Consider the following 15338-nt stretch of genomic DNA (forward strand, 5'->3'; position numbering starts at 1 on the left):
CCTAAACGTGGCTATTGGACTTTTGTATAGTCCCACTAGTGCAAAGATATTTGCAGCACGTCTGCCTGCATTGCACACTCAAACTCATTATAACTAAGCCATTATACTAGCAAACACTGAGGAAACTTAGTGGCATCCTAATAGTGGCTGTTGGACTTCTGTATTGTCCCACTAGTGCAAAGATATTTGCAGCACGTCTGCCTGCATTGCACACTCAAACTCATTATAACTAAGCCATTATACTAGCAAACACTGAGTGTACCTAGTGGCATCCTAAACGTGGCTATTGGACTTTTGTATAGTCCCACTAGTGCAAAGATATTTGCAGCACGTCTGCATGCATTGCACACTCAAACTCATTATAACTAAGCCATTATACTAGCAAACACTGAGTTTACCTAGTGGCATCCTAAACGTGGCTGTTGGACTTCTGTATTGTCCCACTAGTGCAAAGATATTTGCAGCAAGTCTGCCTGCATTGCACACTCAAACTCATTGTTACTTACTAAGACGTTATAATACAAAAAATTGAGTAAACTTAGTGGCATCATAGAACTGGCTGTTGTATTCCATTAGTGCCCCACTGGTGGCAAGCTATTTCTAGCACCTGTGCAGGACACCCTCCTGCTCTGTTTTTAATAAGCTATAATGATAGCAAAAAATACTGCTATTTAGTGGCATCATAGAACTGGCTGTTGTATTCCATTAGTTCCCCACTGGTGGCAAGCTATTTCTAGCACCTGTGCAGGACACCTTCCTGCTCTGTTTTTAATAAGCTATAATGATAGCAAAAAATACTGCCATTTAGTGGCATAATAGAACTGGCTGTTGTATTCCATTAGTGCCCCACTGGTGGCAAGCTATTTCTAGCACCTGTGCAGGACACCCTCCTGCTCTGTTTTTAATAAGCTATAATGATAGCAAAAAATACTGCCATTTAGTGGCATCGTAGAACTGGCTGTTGTATTCCATTAGTGCCCCACTGGTGGCAAGCTATTTCTAGCACCTGTGCAGGACACCCTCCTGCTCTGTTTTTAATAAGCTATAATGATAGCAAAAAATACTGCCATTTAGTGGCATCATAGAACTGGCTGTTGTATTCCATTAGTGCCCCACTGGTGGCAAGCTATTTCTAGCACCTGTGCAGGACACCCTCCTGCTCTGTTTTTAATAAGCTATAATGATAGCAAAAAATACTGCCATTTAGTGGCATCATAGAACTGGCTGTTGTATTCCATTAGTGCCCCACTGGTGGCAAGCTATTTCTAGCACCTGTGCAGGACACCCTCCTGCTCTGTTTTTAATAAGCTATAATGATAGCAAAAAATACTGCCATTTAGTGGCATCATAGAACTGGCTGTTGTATTCCATTAGTGCCCCACTGGTGGCAAGCTATTTCTAGCACCTGTACAGGACACCCTCCTGCTCTGTTTTTAATAAGCTATAATGATAGCAAAAAATACTGCCATTTAGTGGCATCATAGAACTGGCTGTTGTATTCCATTAGTGCCCCACTGGTGGCAAGCTATTTCTAGCACCTGTGCAGGACATCCTCCTGCTCTGTTTTTAATAAGCTATAATGATAGCAAAAAATACTGCCATTTAGTGGCATCATAGAACTGGCTGTTGTATTCCATTAGTGCCCCACTGGTGGCAAGCTATTTCTAGCACCTGTGCAGGACACCCTCCTGCTCTGTTTTTAATAAGCTATAATGATAGCAAAAAATACTGCCATTTAGTGGCATCATAGAACTGGCTGTTGTATTCCATTAGTGCCCCACTGGTGGCAAGCTATTTCTAGCACCTGTGGAGGACACCCTCCTGCTCTGTTTTTAATAAACTATAATGATAGCAAAAAATACTGCCATTTAGTGGCATCATAGAACTGGCTGTTGTATTTCATTATTGTCCCACTGGTGCCAAGCTATTTCTAGCACCTGTGCAGGACACCCTCCTGCTCTGTTTTTAATAAGCTATAATGATTGCAAAAAATACTGCCATTTAGTGGCATACAAAAAGTGGCTGTTGCTCCTTTATTGTGCCACTTGTGCCAAGCTATTTCTAGCACCTGTGCAGGACACCCTCCTGCTCTGTTTTTAATAAGCTATAATGATTGCAAAAAATACTGCCATTTAGTGGCATACAAAAAGTGGCTGTTGGACGCCTTTATTGTGCCACTTGTGCCAAGCAATCTCAAGCACCTCTGCATTCTACCCTCATGCACATTTAGCTATGCTAATTTTATAGAAAACTCAGGGAATTCCTTGCTGCATTTGATCATTAGGAGGGATAGAAAGTGAGGCTTCTTTTACTGTCCTGGTACCCACAGAACACGGCCACTGTACCCATCTGTCCACTTTTGCCACGCTATTTAATTTGCCCAAAGAGCTGACTCTTTTTCTGCCATCCTAAAATTGTCTGGAATACTAAGATAGTGTTCCTTTGCTGCCAAGCAAGGTACAACACATGTGCATTCTACACTCCTTTCCATTTCTGGAATGCAATTATTAACTGCAGGTAGTCCAGCCAATCTGTGACGAAGGTGCAGGCGTGGATATAATGTAGCCTGCATCCAATGATGGTTCTCTCGATGTCTGACAGCTCAACAATACCATCTGTTACCACTTCCAAAACAAGTGATGACCTGCCAATCACACTCCCTGTTGCGGGTAAAGGAGTGGAAGTTCAGTGTGAAAAACCATGTGTGACTGCTGTCCCCACAGTCACAGAGGATGAAGAGCACGCAGATGCACTTGATGGGGCAGGCGGTGGTTGCACAGGCACGCTAGGCCGCATTGTAGCACAGTGAAATTCACATTGCGACATGCTTCATTTTAAGTTGTGTACAGGGTGGGCTCCCCAGTATGCAGCAAAACCAGGCAACAGGAAAAGAACTCTAGCAGTTGGGTTGATAAATGATTGTTTAACTTTACCAAAACAAACAATAAGAACCATGCATACAATTTAAATAATTGAACAATCTATTCTGTTGCCTACTACCTGCTAATCCCTCTGCGTAGCAGTAATTGTGTGTTTGTGCATGTGTGTGTGTGATTGTGTGCGCGAACACGACTTACCAGTGGCGCATCACAAGAGCTTCCAAGTTATCTACCTAAACATAGTCAAAACACATTACCCCCCCTGAATACCCTTGTTAGCTGAAGCCTCACAGATAATGCAGATGATAACAGTGTGAATGCAAACCACACAGCTCTGCAACACAGTCATGGAAATCTTGAAAAGCAACAGTCAATGCAAACATGTGTTGCTGTCCCTCTATGATTTAAACTGTACGTGACAATTTGACAGTGCAGAGGCAGCAAGTCTTATTGTCTATATAGTTGGCCTACCCAGAACAGATATGTGTTTTGCTAATAAAACAAAGTGTTGCGTGCCCGCATTATTGTCTGGGCACAGCCTACCGTACCCGGGTACTGTGATGTCCAGTTTCCAGAAATACAGACTTTACGCTCCTCTCACGGTAAACAGTATAGACAGCACTGTAAGAATGTTGGTCTGTGGCTCAGGATGTTGCTCACTGGCATTACGGGGCTCATCATCAAAGTACAACATGACTCCCCTCACAATTCAACGAAGTGTTTCCGCGGTGGCTCCTTGCTGTAACACACACCTTTAGCTTTTCCTTCTGTTCATAGACAGCATCTCCAAGTCCACATCCGAAGAGCAATTTGATATTGCTATAGTGACCAAACCAAGGCAGATCCAAAAAAACAGCAGCCCCTTGTGTGTAGTCTGCAACAATGCATGCAATGGCAAATAAGCATGTTGCATTGACAGTGGCTAAAGCTGAGCAATACACCTTCACGCTATCAATTCATATCCATGTGACACTTCAAGGAGGAACTACTCAAAGGTGTGAGTTTTTGCCTTCTACCTACAGATTGTTGACAAATCTTACAGATTCCATGACTTGGGTGATCCTTTGCGATGTCCATAAATTCACAGGCTAGGCAAGGCTTACAGCCCATGCGACCTGCATAGCCAACACGACTTCTGCTCAGAGTCAAAGTTGTGGTCCAGGATTCAGTTGTTGATGTTGACTTGCTTCCAGTACTTTGTCTCTGGCCAGGAAGATGCAACGTAACCTCGTCGTCAGTAGCATCCTCCTCCACCTCCTCTGCTGACCTCATCGACTGGCTGACTTTGGTTTGACAGTAAGTGTGGTCTCCAACTTCATCAATAACCCTGTGTGTTTTCATTCCCCTCATCCTGAGTCCTCCGAGAAAATCTCTTCCTGCCCTGACCGAATAGTAAAGTTGTCATTCCAATCAGGTATCTGTGCTCCTCATCATGTTCCCCATTGTCTCCACCAGGAGGATTGACTTTTTGGAAATGAGGGTGTAGATTAGGCTCAGCACCTTCTTCATCGGGGCCTGGATCCCACTCACAAAGCTTCTGGCCATCTGCGCAGATCATTTCCCCTGTCTCATGGAACTCGCTACCTCAACACGTCAGATTATCTGCTACACCCGCAAGCTTCAAACTGAATCTGAAAACTCATCTGTTCAGAAATGACTATAACCTTCAATGAAACCACCACCATATGTACTTGACGCTCAACCTACACCACTCCTACTGTCTCCTCCCAAAAATCCTTTAGAATGTAATCCCGCAAGCGCAGGTCCCTCTTCCCTCTGTACCAGTCTGTCTATAGTTACTTGTATATGTATTCTGTATGTAACCCCCTTCTCATGTACAGCACCATGGAATCAATGGTGCTCTATAAATCAATCTATAATAATAATTATACTATAAATCAATAATAATAAAAATAATAATAACTTCCTTGTCTGTACTCATTGCAGCTTTGGAGCAGACCTCTGATTCGCAGGCTATAGTGCGACTGAACAGCTATGCAAACTCAACCATCTCTGTTACCCCATACTCAGCAGGGCTGGTGGAAACTTGAGAGCTGTTAGGAAGCAAGTGCGATTGGATTGACACCACAGAGCAATGGAGTATTTGGGATCTTGAAATTGGGGTGGAGGAGAGGCCACTTTATGGAGCACTTCAGATCCATTGAAGCAGCTGCTGTTTTGGCCTTATCTACATTTGTTAGCGATGGTTGTGTCCGTGAAAAAAAGGATCATATCAGATTATCCATGGGAAGAAGTACACCTGTTCTTTTGGATGGTATTTGTTGTTACAAAACCTGTAACCTGAAGCCTGCTGCGGTTTCATTTGCGCCCAGGCGTCAGCTGCCATTTAGGGCTGGGCCTTGGGTTGTCCAGCTGGCTGCTTTCTCCTCCACGTCTAAGTGTGGAGAGGCAGCTAGTGCGCATGCGTGTGCCGATTTACCCCAGCCGCAGCCTAACTACAGTGTTTCGCCTAGTGAGTATGCTCAGCCTGACTGTGCCATTGCTGAGGCTAAGTCTTCATTTCGGGATACAGCGCATGCTCCCACACTTAGTGCAAAAAGCCTCTTTGCACAGGTACTTGCACTCCGTGCCGGGTCTAGGTCCTGTGTCGTGCCTAGACACCATAAAGCTGATAGTCTTTTTTCATACACTGTATTTCATGCTACTGAGCATGCTCAGGCACTTACTGCATCAGAGACTATGTCCGGTAATGAACTCTTTGGCCCTGCCCCTGATGTGGGGGTCCCATATAGACCACAGGGCATCAGGTGTCCTGACAATGTGGCCAGGCCACTCCCAAATGGCTTGCAGAGGCCCGCCCCTATGACTTCTCACCGCATTATTGATGGTCAGACGATGACTGGTGAGGTGTTTGGGTCATGGCAGCCATGAGGTCATCATTGAAGTTGCGGTTCCAAATAGGACGCTAGTTATGCCACTCATGACGTGTCACTCTGCTTTTGTCTCTAGGAGGTGCATTGTGGTTCACCCTGGTTTGGGGCGGACCCAGGTTATAAAAGGGGCTGGAGCCAACAAGGAGGTGCGCAGTCTTCTATTATGCTCCGAAAGAGCACACCTCCATGTGTTGAACCCATTGCGGCTTTAGGCCAGAGGTAGGCAGGGATAGGGCGTCGATGCAGGCCACCACCACAGTTGGTAACGCAGAACGGTTAAGACCAGCTACTGTCCTACCAGTCCGGCTTGTGCAGCCCAGTGGCATTAACAGGCCTGCTGCTGCTGATGCACCTGCTGTCCACAGGTGTGGCCCCTACGCACACGGTCAGCGTACTCAATGGCCCCTGTGTTGTTAACAGTGAGTTCCTGGGCTGGGTGGGCATGTGGACCCTGTGACGCTAACAGGGCTCCCAGTCTCCAGATCCGAATGGCGTCTAACTCGGTTCAGGCAACTATTAGTTTCATAGCCACACAGCTCTGTATCCTCCACCAAACCTTCCAGTTGCCAACCTCTCCTTTTCCATCTGGGAGCACGGTGGACACTGACTGCTGATGGGGATATATACCTTTCTCTTTCTTTTCTTATTAATTTTCGGTATATAGTGGTAACATAGTATATACCACCTTATCCAAATCTGCCAGTCCCACTGTAACAGATGGTGTTTCTTCAGCAAATGTTACTGTTGCTTAACCACCAAATCCACGGACAAAAACTTTTTTCCCCTTTCCAACACACCTGTTCCCCTTTCCACCAGCATCTGTCCTTTTTCAACTCATTTTGTATATGACCAAAAGTGCAACTCTGCAGGGACACCGTACTCAACGCCATCTCAGCACAGCAGCCAGCCCTCGGTCCCTCAGATGTGGACAAGTAAAAGACCATTTCCTCCTATCCATGACAAAGCGTTGAGATTCACTCTGTGCAGCACTGGTGTTTAGTGGAAAAGCAGATCTAAGATTGCGTACCACCTTCTGCAGATACTCCTGTATACGTGCGTCCATTTCTATGGCAGGAATTATTTTGCCAAATTTTGTCTTGTACCGGGGATCTAACAGTGTGGCAACCCAGTAGTCAGGATTACTTTGAATTCGTACAATCCAAGGGTCATGTTGTAGGTAGTGCAGCAAGAAGGCGCTCATGTGTCTTGTGCATCCAGGAGGACCAAGTCCTTGGTGTGTTGGTGGCAGAGAGGTGAGAATCGTGCCTCCTTCCTCTGCCCTCTCCCCACAACCTCGCACAACCGAAATGTGAGCAATCTCTCACTCATCTGCTGAGTCTTCCATGCCCATCGCCAGTTCGTCCTCCATTTCTTCATGGGCTCCTGCACCTTCCTCAACACTTTTTGCTGATACTATGCGCCCTTGTTAATCCCTCTCCCTCACCATGACTGCCGTCTAGGTGCCGCTGACCATCTGGACCTCGTAGATCTTGTTATCACTTCCGCATATGACTCCTCCTGTACTTCCTCCCCTTCCTCTTGTCCCAACACCTGACTCCGAATAATAATTACAGTGTGCTCCATCATGTAGATGACCAGAATTGTCACCCTGAGAATGGCATCGCCAGTGCTAAACATCTTCGTCGACATTTGTAAACTGTGTAGAAGGGTGCATAGGTCCTTGATCTGACACCACTCCAGTAGCGTGATCTGCACCACCTCTGGATCAAGTTATCCCAGGCTATATGTCATAACGTATTGCAGCAGGGTTCGGCGGTGCTGCCACAAACGCTGCAACATGTGCAGATTAAAATTCCTGCGTGTCGGCACATCGCATTTCAGGCGTTTAACCACCAGACCTAAAGACTTCTGTAGCGACGAAAGTTGTTGAGCTGCTGTGTGCGCACGATGGAAGTGAGCACATAGCGAGCGTGCCCGCTGCACAAGGCCATGTAGGCCGGGATGGTGTTTTAAAAATTGCTGGAGAATTAGGTTCAACACGTGAGCCATACAAGGCACGTGTCTCACATTGCCCTGACGATGGCCCGCAGCCAGGTTTGCATCATTGCCGCACACGGCTGTTAAGTCACCAACGGAGTCCGCTCCGTCAATTTGTACTCCGGTCGCCAGGTGACAACGTGTTCCTTTCATGCATAGTGCTGATGATGGGAGAGGAGTCGATGCCAGCGGCGCAGGTGGATGCAGGTTATGCTCACCCACTGGGCTGCATTACCTTGACAGATGCAGAATCTCTGGCTGAATGTAGCTGGTGGGTATCTCACAGATGAAGTACCATCATTCAGCTACAACCAATGGGAAGACACCACACCATTTTTTATGCCCATCCTGTCTGCAGACCACTGCCAGACATAGCTATGAACCTCTGGTTACTTTTACCCCCAGTTCAGTTTTATGATTTTGTGTGCTGTTACCTGACTACTTTTCCTGCTTGCTGTTTATGTACCTTGTTGGCCGATCCGCATTTCACCTCTGCTTGTTTTCTGATTAAGTCCTAGCCGTCCCATTCTGTTCCTGTTACTCAATTAATGTTTTGACCCTGCCTGACTACTATTTTCTGGAACTGCAGCCTTACACAGGTATTGATCACCTTGGGCCCTGTGTAATTCCTAATCCCTGTATAGGGGTTAAAGGGTTTCAGGGTTCTAGGGGTCCTGCTTGGTGAGTGGCTTCCCTCTAGCCTATCATTTACAGCCCATCTGAGTGTGTGGATCAAGGAAGGCGTTACACCGTGCTCTCTGCAGAAGGCCATGTGGGCCAGGATAGTGCTTTAAAAATTGCTGGACAACCAGGTTCAACACGTGAGCCACACAAGGCACGTGTGTCACATTGTCACAGCGAAGGGCCGCACCCATGTTTGCATCATTGTCGCACCCGGCCTTCCCTGGCTGCTGGTTGAGTGGAGACAACCATTGATGAAACTCGGTCTCCAGAGCTAACCGTCCACAACTTCTCAGCGGTGTGACTTACATTTCCCATACATTTCAAAGTAAACCTTTGACCGCCTGATGGCATTGAGCTCTGCTGCCAGCATGGTAAGGAGGTGTGTGGTATTCCTTGTGCGCAGTTACAAGGAAGGGTGGCCTGACCACACAGGGTTTGGGCCAAGGTGGAGGACCCACACGAGGTTGAAGAAGCAGAAGCAGTGTATTAACTTCTACATACAGAAGGATTGACACAACTCGTGGGGACGGCAAGACTTGTACAGCAGACCCTTCTCCATCTCTCCCCACAGTAACCTATTGCCCAGTCAGCGACATGTAACGCCCCTGTCCATGCTTACTGGGCCAATTATCTGTGGTGAAATGCACCCTGTCACACAGAGTTTCTCAAGGAATCAGTGATGTTTAGTGCGACATGCTGGTGTAGCGCGTGCACGCCTTTGTTGGAGAAGGAGTGGCGCCTGGGCATCGGCTCTTGGGGCACTGCGATGAGCATAAGGTCTCGAAAACCCTCGGTTAAAAAGGTTGGAAAGGCAGCATTTTGGTAGCCAACAGTTTCCAGATGCTGAAAGTCAACCTCTAAGCCATGTCATGCCCTTCTAAAAGCATGTCAAACAAAGCGAGGGGACTCCAACCACAGTCTCCCTCGTTGCCACTAATTGGGCCACACACACCCCACTTGACTGGCATCGGTTGACCTTCCTTTTGAAAAAGAAAAAGATGCTTTGCATGAAGCACTCTCAAAAATACGCGTGCCTTTCCCGTCCCCTGGCTGACCCAGGGGAAGAAAAGTCCTCTGAGAGCCATGACTTGTTCATCTTTTTTGTCTTTTAGAAACACAGAGAGGGGACTCCAACCACAGTCTCCCTCATTGCCACTAATTGGGCCACACACCCCACTTGACTGGCATCCGCTGACCCAATTTTCAAAATGAAAAAGATGCTTTGCATGAAGCACTCTCAAAAATACGCGTGCCTTTCCCGTCCCCTGGCTGACCCAGGGGAAGAAACGTCCTCTGAGAGCCATGACTTGTTCATCTTTTTTGTCTTTTAGAAACACAGCGAGGGGACTCCAACCACAGTCTCCCTCGTTGCCACTAATTGGGCCACACACACCCCACTTGACTGGCATCGGTTGACCCCCCTTTTGAAAAAGAAAAAGATGCTTTGCATGAAGCACTCTCAAAAATACGCGTGCCTTTCCCGTCCCCTGGCTGACCCAGGGGAAGAAACGTCCTCTGAGAGCCATGATTTGTGCATTTTGGTTCTTTTAGAAACACAGCGAGGGGACTCCAACCACAGTCTCCCTCGTTGCCACTAATTTGGCCACACACACCCCACTTGACTGGCATCGGTTGACCCCCCTTTTGAAAAAGAAAAAGATGCTTTGCATGAAGCACTCTCAAAAATACGCGTGCCTTTCCCGTCCCCTGGCTGACCCAGGGGAAGAAAAGTCCTCTGAGAGCCATGACTTGTTCATCTTTTTTGTCTTTTAGAAACACAGAGAGGGGACTCCAACCACAGTCTCCCTCGTTGCCACTAATTGGGCCACACACCCCACTTGACTGGCATCCGCTGACCCAATATTCAAAATGAAAAAGATGCTTTGCATGAAGCACTCTCAAAAATACGCGTGCCTTTCCCGTCCCCTGGATGACCCAGGGGAAGAAAAGTCCTCTGAGAGCCATGACTTGTTCATCTTGGTTCTTTTAGAAACACAGCGAGGGGACTCCAACCACAGTCTCTCTCGTTGCCACTAATTGGGCCACACACACCCCACTTGACTGGCATCAGTTGACCCCCCTTTTGAAAAAGAAAAAGATGCTTTGCATGAAGCACTCTCAAAAATACGCGTGCCTTTCCCGTCCCCTGGCTGACCCAGGGGAAGAAAAATCCTCTGAGAGCCATGACTTGTTCATCTTGGTTCTTTTCGGAAACACAGCGAGGGGACTCCAACCACAGTCTCCCTCATTGCCACTAATTGGGCCACACACACCCCACTTGACTGGCATCGGTTGACCCCCCTTTTGAAAAAGAAAAAGATGCTTTGCATGAAGCACTCTCAAAAATACGCGTGCCTTTCCCGTCCCCTGGCTGACCCAGGGGAAGAAAAGTCCTCTGAGAGCCATGACTTGTTCATCTTTTTTGTCTTTTAGAAACACAGAGAGGGGACTCCAACCACAGTCTCCCTCGTTGCCACTAATTGGGCCACACACCCCACTTGACTGGCATCCGCTGACCCAATATTCAAAATGAAAAAGATGCTTTGCATGAAGCACTCTCAAAAATACGCGTGCCTTTCCCGTCCCCTGGATGACCCAGGGGAAGAAAAGTCCTCTGAGAGCCATGACTTGTTCATCTTGGTTCTTTTAGAAACACAGCGAGGGGACTCCAACCACAGTCTCTCTCGTTGCCACTAATTGGGCCACACACACCCCACTTGACTGGCATCAGTTGACCCCCCTTTTGAAAAAGAAAAAGATGCTTTGCATGAAGCACTCTCAAAAATACGCGTGCCTTTCCCGTCCCCTGGCTGACCCAGGGGAAGAAAAATCCTCTGAGAGCCATGACTTGTTCATCTTGGTTCTTTTCGGAAACACAGCGAGGGGACTCCAACCACAGTCTCCCTCATTGCCACTAATTGGGCCACACACACCCCACTTGACTGGCATCAGTTGACCCCCCTTTTGAAAAAGAAAAAGATGCTTTGCATGAAGCACTCTCAAAAATACGCGTGCCTTTCCCGTCCCCTGGCTGACCCAGGGGAAGAAAAGTCCTCTGAGAGCCATGTCCACATTGTCAGTGGACAGACACGTGTGCTTATCTGCCAGCAGACCCCCAGCAGCACTGAAGACAGGTTCCGAGAGAACGCTGGCTGCAGGACATGACAAGATCCCCAAGGCGTACGTGTCGAGCTCAGGCAATTTATCCAGATTGGAAGCCTAAAATGAGCAGGGCTCAAGTTGCACAGTAATGGCATCGATGTTTCCTTGCATATACTCATATATCTGTGTGTCCTCCTCTTTTTTCTCGTCCAGCTCTTTTGTTTTCGCATGAGTATATGTCCTTGTCACTTTCACATGTGTTTGTGTTGTGTTGTGAGTTGTTTGTCACCTTTTGGACACCTTTGAGGGTGTTTTCTAGGTGTTTTTATGTGTTTGTGAATGCCTGCCATTGTTTCCTATGCGGTTCGAGTTCGGTTCGTCGAACGTTCGACGAACCGAACTCGAACGGGACCTCCGTTCGGCGAACCGACCTCGAGCCGAACCGGGACCGGTTCGCTCATCTCTAGTCACAAGATGGCACCGCAGGACTGGAGCGACATTGGTAAAAAGTGAAGACGGAGGAGGGAGAGTGTATTACTAGGGGCAGTGAGCTTAGATTAAAAGCATCACTACAGCGGTTAAAAAAAACAAAACGCTGGAGTGGTGCTTTAAGTGTCTGAAATACATTATGTTGAATTAGTGCTGTAATTGAATTTACCGTCTCATTGCAAATGGATACAGCAGGTCTATGTACTTCTCAGCTGACCTTGTTATGCTGAGTGGACAGCATTCAACTGATGTTCTTTAGCTAATGAATGCTTATATATCACTTTCATTGACTTCTATTTAGAATGTGAAAAAGTAGCATGAAAACCTCATCAAATCCTGCCCTTATAAAGTGCCACTGATTCTTTTTACCACTTCAAATGCTTTATTTTTCATCCATTAATTATTGCTTAATGTAAAAATTAGAGATAAAGTATATTATCAATGAGATTTACTGTATTCATTTTAAAGGTCATCCTGCTATATGGGTATGTGTCATGGGGTTTAAATAAAAATAAAATAGATAAAATTGTTAGAGTTATTGTTTTAATTCCGTTTCATAATATTCTTTTTTTTTTACGTTTGAATGCATTAGAACTGTACAATGTATTAACTAATATGAAAGTACAGCCAAGGAACCCTAACATAGGGTGTACGGGTGCATGACAAGGCAAAGGATGGGGAGTGAAAGGGTTGAAGGGGTTAGTTAGGGGACATGATAAGCTACCATATGTGGTGGTGAATGTGGAAGGGATTTGATTGGTTTGGGGAATTCAATAAATTCAATAAATACGACTGATCAAGTTACTGCCAATATCCAACAACTTCGTGCAGCCATTGAAGAGGAGTAGACCATCATTCCACAGTCCATAATCGAAACCTAATCAACTCTATGTGAAGATGTGTTGCACTGAGTAAGGCAAATGGTGGTAACACCAAATACTGACTGGTTGCCCCCCACCCTCCAAGACTACATTCGCATGCTGCAGTTTTGTTGTCACAGTAAAACTGCACCTTTGAGACATCAAAACCGCACCAAAAACTGCACCTTGTCCTAGAAATGTAAAACAACGCTTGTAATGATGCTATGTTTTTTATGCGTTTTTTTCAATGAAGCAAGCCAAAAATGCAAGAAAGAATGAACATGCTGCGGTTTATTTGACAGATGTTTGTGACAAATCAACTGCAGACAAAAAACTGCAACATGCGCACAGCAAATCTGAATTCTCATAGACTTTGTTGGGAAGTCAAAAGTGAGAAGTTTCTAATATCAAAACTATGCCAAAAAAAGCAGGAAAAACCCAACAAAAAACGCAGCATGCGTATGTATTCCAATACTGTAAAACTACATGCACACCTGTGCAATAATCATTCTGTCTAATTAGTATCTTGATATGACACACCTGTGAGGTGGATGGATTATCTCAACAAAGAAGTACTCACTAACGTAGATTTCAACAACTTTGGGAATAATATATGAGAGAAAAACTCCTTTCGTGTAGACAGAAAAAGTCTTAGATCTTTGATTCAATCGGAGCAAAATCAAAAGTGTTGCGCTTATAGTTTTGTTCAGTTTACTTGTATTGCTCTGTCCCTCCATGTTCGCTGTGCACTATGCAATCTGCAAAGTGCACAGCTGCCACTCTGTTGTTGGCTCACATCAGTAATAATCAGCCAGTAACAAAGCAGTGTTTATACCCGACATGCAGGAGACCAGTGCCGTCAGTAGCAGGGGCCGCGGTAGTTTCCTGCATGCCGGGTATAAACACCGCTCTGTTACCAGCTAACTATGCACTGTGCAGTGTAGTTAGGGAATTTCGAATGCAATTATAATAGAAAATGACTTAGATTATAGCTAGTGATGGATTAATGTGCTCAATACTCAATCGAGCATTAGCGTACTCGAAGTTCCCAATACTTGATTGAACATTTTGCTCGAGTCCCTGCCCTGCTAATTTCCCTGCTTTTTGTCAGACAGTAAACATGCAGGTCTTCCCTGCCAATCATAGTAATGCCGTAGCCATCTTGGTTACTGGTATTACTATGATTGGTCGGCCGCTTAGTGTCATCGGATCTATATAAGATAAAGAGACGCCATGTATGCCGCACTCTGCCCGGAAATAGTGTAGGGCTTCGGGAGAAGTTCTGCTGGAGAAAGGACAGTGTGTTATAGCGTGACAGTACCTGCTGGAACAACAGTAAACCTCATGATGAAACCTGTTCTCAGGGGAAACGTGCGTCGAGGTAGGCTCTTGGAGGCTATCGTCACATACCCCGCACTCATGGCTTCATGTAGTTATGCTGGTTTAATACTCTGATGTGTTATTAGGTGTTTTTGTGGCTTAGTTTCCACCTATGCATTGCATTGCCATCCACATTTATTGGATATAATGATGGGTCTATATATTTTTCGCTGTTGTCTGCATATACACATGTAGACTGTCTTGCATGCTATTTACTTATATTATATAATATTTGATGCACTTTCTGCATGCCATGTGCATTTGTGTATGATTGCAGATTAACCCATCAGGCTTTTACTGAGCTTCACTGCATCATAGTGTATTGCATACTACTTTTTTATTGCACATATAATTATACCTCTGGCCTCCTATATATTTTTACGGGTGGGGCTTATTGCTTATTATGTTTTCTGTGTTTTAAATCTCCCCTCCCCCCTCTTTGTCTGTCCCCTTTTTTGGGGAAGTATACAAATAAATCTATATGTGATTATTATATATTGAATAATATATTACTTTTTTATTAAACTATTGCCCCTAACAATTTTTTTACATTGGTTTAGTGATTGAATGTAAATCTTTTCTGTGGAACTACTCTACATGTATTCCAGGCTGCATTGAAATCCTTCCTTTCAATTTTTGATGGACCTTGCACTTGTGACGCCCTGGACTATCAGGTCGTCACAGGGTATTGTGCAATCTAGCCTTCTGTGCAATATCCACCTCCTCCTTGGTTATGGGTCCCAAGCTATATGATGTTGCCTATAACAGCTAGTAAAATCCTAGGTACACTCTGCACCACAACAACCAGACACACCAGTGGATGGCCTGAGTGGAATAGGGTCGCCCACTTGGGGGGGTTGGTAACGGGAGGTCAGGAGTCAGTCAGAGAAAGGGAGAGTGAAGTGTAGGAGGTGAAGGAGAGAATGAGGTCAGGAGCCGGGCTCCTTGGAAGCAACTAGGTAGCAGATGGTGGTCTGGGCCTAGTAGGAGCAGGACCCCCAGTCGCAGGGGATCGTGACAAGGGGCACGGAACTGTCAAGGAGGACAGCCGG

Source organism: Anomaloglossus baeobatrachus, chromosome 1 (genome assembly GCF_048569485.1).
Source record: "Anomaloglossus baeobatrachus isolate aAnoBae1 chromosome 1, aAnoBae1.hap1, whole genome shotgun sequence".
Classification (NCBI taxonomy): domain Eukaryota; kingdom Metazoa; phylum Chordata; class Amphibia; order Anura; family Aromobatidae; genus Anomaloglossus; species Anomaloglossus baeobatrachus.